Below are 6,000 nucleotides of genomic sequence, written 5' to 3'. Positions count from 1 at the left end.
TGACCTCTTATACTGATTCCGGCTCTTACCTCTCATACTGATTCCGGCTCTGACCTCTCATACTGATTCCGGCTCTGACCTTTCATACTGCTTCTGGTTCTGTCCTCTCATACTGATTCTGGCTCTTACCTCTCATACTGATTCTGGCTCTGACCTCTCATACTGATTCTGGCTCTGACCTCTCAGCCTGATTCTGGCTCTGACCTCTCATACTGATTCCGGCTCTGACCTCTCATACTGTTTCTGGCTCTTACCTCTCATACTGATTCTGGCTCTGACCATTCATACTGATTCTGGCTCTTACCTCTCATACTGATTCTGGCTCTGACCTCTCATACTGATTCTGGTTCTGACCTCTCATACTGATTCCGGCTCTGACCTCTCATACTGATTCCGGCTCTGACCTTTCATACTGCTTCTGGTTCTGTCCTCTCATACTGATTCTGGCTCTGACCTCTCAGACTGATTCTGGTTCTGTCCTCTCATACTGATTCTGGCTCTGACTTCTCAGACTGATTCTGGCTCTGAACTCTCATACCGATTCTGGCTCTGACCTCTCAGACTGATTCTGGCTCTGACCTCTCAGTCTGATTCTGGCTCTGACCTCTCATACTGATTCCGGCTCTGACCTCTCATACTGATTCCGGCTCTGACCTTTCATACTGCTTCTGGTTCTGTCCTCTCATAATGATTCTGGCTCTGACCTCTCAGACTGATTCTGGTTCTGTCCTCTCATACTGATTCTGGCTCTGACCTCTCAGACTGATTCTGGCTCTGACCTCTCATACTAATTCTGGCTCTGACCTCTGTCTGATTCTGGCTTTTACCTCTCATACTGATTCTGCCTCTGACCTCTCATACTGATTCTGGCTCTGACCTCTCATACTGATTCCGGCTCTGACCTCTCATACTGTTTCTGGCTCTGACCTCTCATACTGATTCTGGCTCTAACCATTCATACTGATTCTGGCTCTGACCTCTCATACTGATTCTGGTTCTAACCTCTCATACTGATTCTGGCTCTGACCTCTCAGACTGATTCTGGCTCTGACCTCTCAGTCTGATTCTGGTTCTGACCTCTCATACTGATTCTGGCTCTGACCTCTCAGACTGATTCTGGCTCTGACCTCTCATACTGATTCTGGCTCTGACATCTCATACTGATTTTGGCTCTGACCTCTCAGTCTGATTCTGGTTCTGACCTCTCATACTGATTCTGGCTCTGACCTCTCAGACTGATTCTGGCTCTGACCTCTCAGACTGATTCTGGCTCTGACCTCTCATACTGATTCTGGCTCTGACCTTTCAGACTGATTCTTGCTCTGATGTCTAATACTACTTCTGGCTCTGACATCTCATACTGATTCTGGCTCTGACCTCTCAGACTGATTCTGGCTCTGACCTCTCAGACTGATTCTGGCTCTGTCCTCTCATACTGATTCTTGCTCTGACCTTTCAGACTGATTCTGGCTCTGACGTCTAATACTACTTCTGGCTCTGACTTCTCTGACCGATTCTGGCTCTGAAATCTCAGACCGATTCTGGCTCTGACCTCTCAGTCTGATTCTGGCTCTGACCTCTCATACTGATTCTGGCTCTGACCTCTCATACTCATTCTGGCTCTGACCTCTCAGACTGATTCTGGCTCTGACCTCTCATACCGATTCTGGCTCTGAACTCTCATTCTAATTCTGGCTCTGACCTCTCAGACTGATTCTGGCTCTGACACCTCAGACTGATTCTGGCTCTGACCTCTCAGACTGATTCTGGCTCTGACCTCTCAGACTGGTTCTGGCTCTGACCTCTCATACTGATTCTGGCTCTGACCTTTCAGACTGATTCTGGCTCTGACCTTTCAGACTGATTCTGGCTCTGACGTCTAATACTACTTCTGGCTGTGACTTCTCCGACCGATTCTGGCTCTGACCTCTCAGACTGATTCCAGTTCTGACCTTTCATACTACTTCTGGCTCTGACTTCTCAGACTGATTCTGGCTCTGAACTCTCATACCGATTCTGGCTCTGACCTCTCAGACTGATTCTGGCTCTGACCTCTCAGTCTGATTCTGGCTCTGACCTCTCATACTGATTCTGGCTCTGACCTCTCATACTGATTCTGGCTCTGACCTCTCAGACTGATTCTGTCTCTGACCGCTCAAACTGATTCTGGCTCTGACATCTCATACTGATTTCGGCTCTGACCTCTCATACTGATTCTGGCACTGACCTCTTATACTGATTCCGGCTCTTACCTCTCATACTGATTCCGGCTCTGACCTCTCATACTGATTCCGGCTCTGACCTTTCATACTGCTTCTGGTTCTGTCCTCTCATACTGATTCTGGCTCTTACCTCTCATACTGATTCTGGCTCTGACCTCTCATACTGATTCTGGCTCTGACCTCTCAGCCTGATTCTGGCTCTGACCTCTCATACTGATTCCGGCTCTGACCTCTCATACTGTTTCTGGCTCTTACCTCTCATACTGATTCTGGCTCTGACCATTCATACTGATTCTGGCTCTTACCTCTCATACTGATTCTGGCTCTGACCTCTCATACTGATTCTGGTTCTGACCTCTCATACTGATTCCGGCTCTGACCTCTCATACTGATTCCGGCTCTGACCTTTCATACTGCTTCTGGTTCTGTCCTCTCATACTGATTCTGGCTCTGACCTCTCAGACTGATTCTGGTTCTGTCCTCTCATACTGATTCTGGCTCTGACTTCTCAGACTGATTCTGGCTCTGAACTCTCATACCGATTCTGGCTCTGACCTCTCAGACTGATTCTGGCTCTGACCTCTCAGTCTGATTCTGGCTCTGACCTCTCATACTGATTCCGGCTCTGACCTCTCATACTGATTCCGGCTCTGACCTTTCATACTGCTTCTGGTTCTGTCCTCTCATAATGATTCTGGCTCTGACCTCTCAGACTGATTCTGGTTCTGTCCTCTCATACTGATTCTGGCTCTGACCTCTCAGACTGATTCTGGCTCTGACCTCTCATACTAATTCTGGCTCTGACCTCTGTCTGATTCTGGCTTTTACCTCTCATACTGATTCTGCCTCTGACCTCTCATACTGATTCTGGCTCTGACCTCTCATACTGATTCCGGCTCTGACCTCTCATACTGTTTCTGGCTCTGACCTCTTATACTGATTCTGGCTCTAACCATTCATACTGATTCTGGCTCTGACCTCTCATACTGATTCTGGTTCTAACCTCTCATACTGATTCTGGCTCTGACCTCTCAGACTGATTCTGGCTCTGACCTCTCAGTCTGATTCTGGTTCTGACCTCTCATACTGATTCTGGCTCTGACCTCTCAGACTGATTCTGGCTCTGACCTCTCAGACTGATTCTGGCTCTGACCTCTCATACTGATTCTGGCTCTGACCTCTCAGACTGATTCTGGCTCTGACACCTCAGACTGATTCTGGCTCTGACCTCTTATACTGATTCTGGCTCTGACCTCTCATACTGATTCTGGCTCTGACCTCTCAGTCTGATTCTGGTTCTGACCTTTCATACTGATTCTGGCTCTGACCTCTCAGACTGATTCTGGCTCTGACCTTTCAGACTGATTCTGGCTCTGACCTTTCAGACTGATTCTGGCTCTGACGTCTAATACTACTTCTGGCTCTGACTTCTCCGACCGATTCTGGCTCTGACCTCTTAGACTGATTCCAGTTCTGACCTTTCATACTACTTCTGGCTCTGACTTCTCAGACTGATTCTGGCTCTGAACTCTCATACCGATTCTGGCTCTGACCTCTCAGACTGATTCTGGCTCTGACCTCTCAGTCTGATTCTGGCTCTGACCTCTCATACTGATTCTGGCTCTGACCTCTCATACTGAATCTGGCTCTGACCTCTCAGACTGATTCTGTCTCTGACCGCTCAAACTGATTCTGGCTCTGACATCTCATACTGATTTCGGCTCTGACCTCTCATACTGATTCTGGCACTGACCTCTTATAGTGATTCCGGCTCTGACCTCTCATACTGATTCCGGCTCTGACCTCTCATACTGATTCCGGCTCTGACCTTTCATACTGCTTCTGGTTCTGTCCTCTCATACTGATTCTGGCTCTGACCTCTCAGTCTGATTCTGACTCTGACCTCTCATACTGATTCTGGCTCTGACCTCTCATACTGATTCTGGCTCTGACCTCTCATACTGATTCTGGCTCTGACCTCTCATACTGATTCTGGCTCTGACCGCTCAAACTGATTCTGGCTCTGACATCTCATACTGATATCGGCTCTGACCTCTCATACTGATTCTGGCGCTGACCTCTCATACTGATTCCGGCTCTGACCTCTCATACTGATTCCGGCTCTGACCTCTCATACTGATTCCGGCTCTGACCTTTCATACTGCTTCTGGTTCTGTCCTCTCATAATGATTCTGGCTCTGACCTCTCAGACTGATTCTGGTTCTGTCCTCTCATACTGATTCTGGCTCTGACCTCTCAGACTGATTCTGGCTCTGACCTCTCATACTAATTCTGGCTCTGACCTCTGTCTGATTCTGGCTTTTACCTCTCATACTGATTCTGCCTCTGACCTCTCATACTGATTCTGGCTCTGACCTCTCATACTGATTCCGGCTCTGACCTCTCATACTGTTTCTGGCTCTGACCTCTCATACTGATTCTGGCTCTAACCATTCATACTGATTCTGGCTCTGACCTCTCATACTGATTCTGGTTCTAACCTCTCATACTGATTCTGGCTCTGACCTCTCAGACTGATTCTGGCTCTAACCTCTCAGACTGATTCTGGCTCTAACCTCTCATACTGATTCTGGCTCTTACCTCTCATACTGATTTTGGCTCTGACCTCTCAGTCTGATTCTGGTTCTGACCTCTCATACTGATTCTGGCTCTGACCTCTCAGACTGATTCTGGCTCTGACCTCTCAGACTGATTCTGGCTCTGACCTCTCATACTGATTCTGGCTCTGACCTCTCAGACTGATTCTGGCTCTGACACCTCAGACTGATTCTGGCTCTGACCTCTCATACTGATTCTGGCTCTGACCTCTCATACTGATTCTGGCTCTGACCTCTCAGTCTGATTCTGGTTCTGACCTTTCATACTGATTCTGGCTCTGACCTCTCAGACTGATTCTGGCTCTGACCTTTCAGACTGATTCTGGCTCTGACCTTTCAGACTGATTCTGGCTCTGCCGTCTAATACTACTTCTGGCTCTGACTTCTCCGACCGATTCTGGCTCTGACCTCTTAGACTGATTCCAGTTCTGACCTTTCATACTACTTCTGGCTCTGACTTCTCAGACTGATTCTGGCTCTGAACTCTCATACCGATTCTGGCTCTGACCTCTCAGACTGATTCTGGCTCTGACCTCTCAGTCTGATTCTGGCTCTGACCTCTCATACTGATTCTGGCTCTGAACTCTCATACTGAATCTGGCTCTGACCTCTCAGACTGATTCTGTCTCTGACCGCTCAAACTGATTCTGGCTCTGACATCTCATACTGATTTCGGCTCTGACCTCTCATACTGATTCTGGCACTGACCTCTTATACTGATTCCGGCTCTGACCTCTCATACTGATTCCGGCTCTGACCTCTCATACTGATTCCGGCTCTGACCTTTCATACTGCTTCTGGTTCTGTCCTCTCATACTGATTCTGGCTCTGACCTCTCAGTCTGATTCTGGCTCTGACCTCTCATACTGATTCTGGCTCTGACCTCTCATACTGATTCTGGCTCTGACCTCTCATACTGATTCTGGCTCTGACCTCTAAGACTGATTCTGGCTCTGACCGCTCAAACTGATTCTGGCTCTGACATCTCATACTGATATCGGCTCTGACCTCTCATACTGATTCTGGCGCTGACCTCTCATACTGATTCCGGCTCTGACCTCTCATACTGATTCCGGCTCTGACCTCTCATACTGATTCCGGCTCTGACCTTTCATACTGCTTCTGGTTCTGTCCTCTCATACTGATTCTGGCTCTGACCT

This window comes from Leptodactylus fuscus, chromosome 10, assembly GCF_031893055.1.
Source record: "Leptodactylus fuscus isolate aLepFus1 chromosome 10, aLepFus1.hap2, whole genome shotgun sequence".
In the NCBI taxonomy this organism is placed as follows: domain Eukaryota; kingdom Metazoa; phylum Chordata; class Amphibia; order Anura; family Leptodactylidae; genus Leptodactylus; species Leptodactylus fuscus.
The sequence above is the reverse complement of the archived record's forward strand: the minus strand, read 5'-3'. Positions refer to the sequence as shown.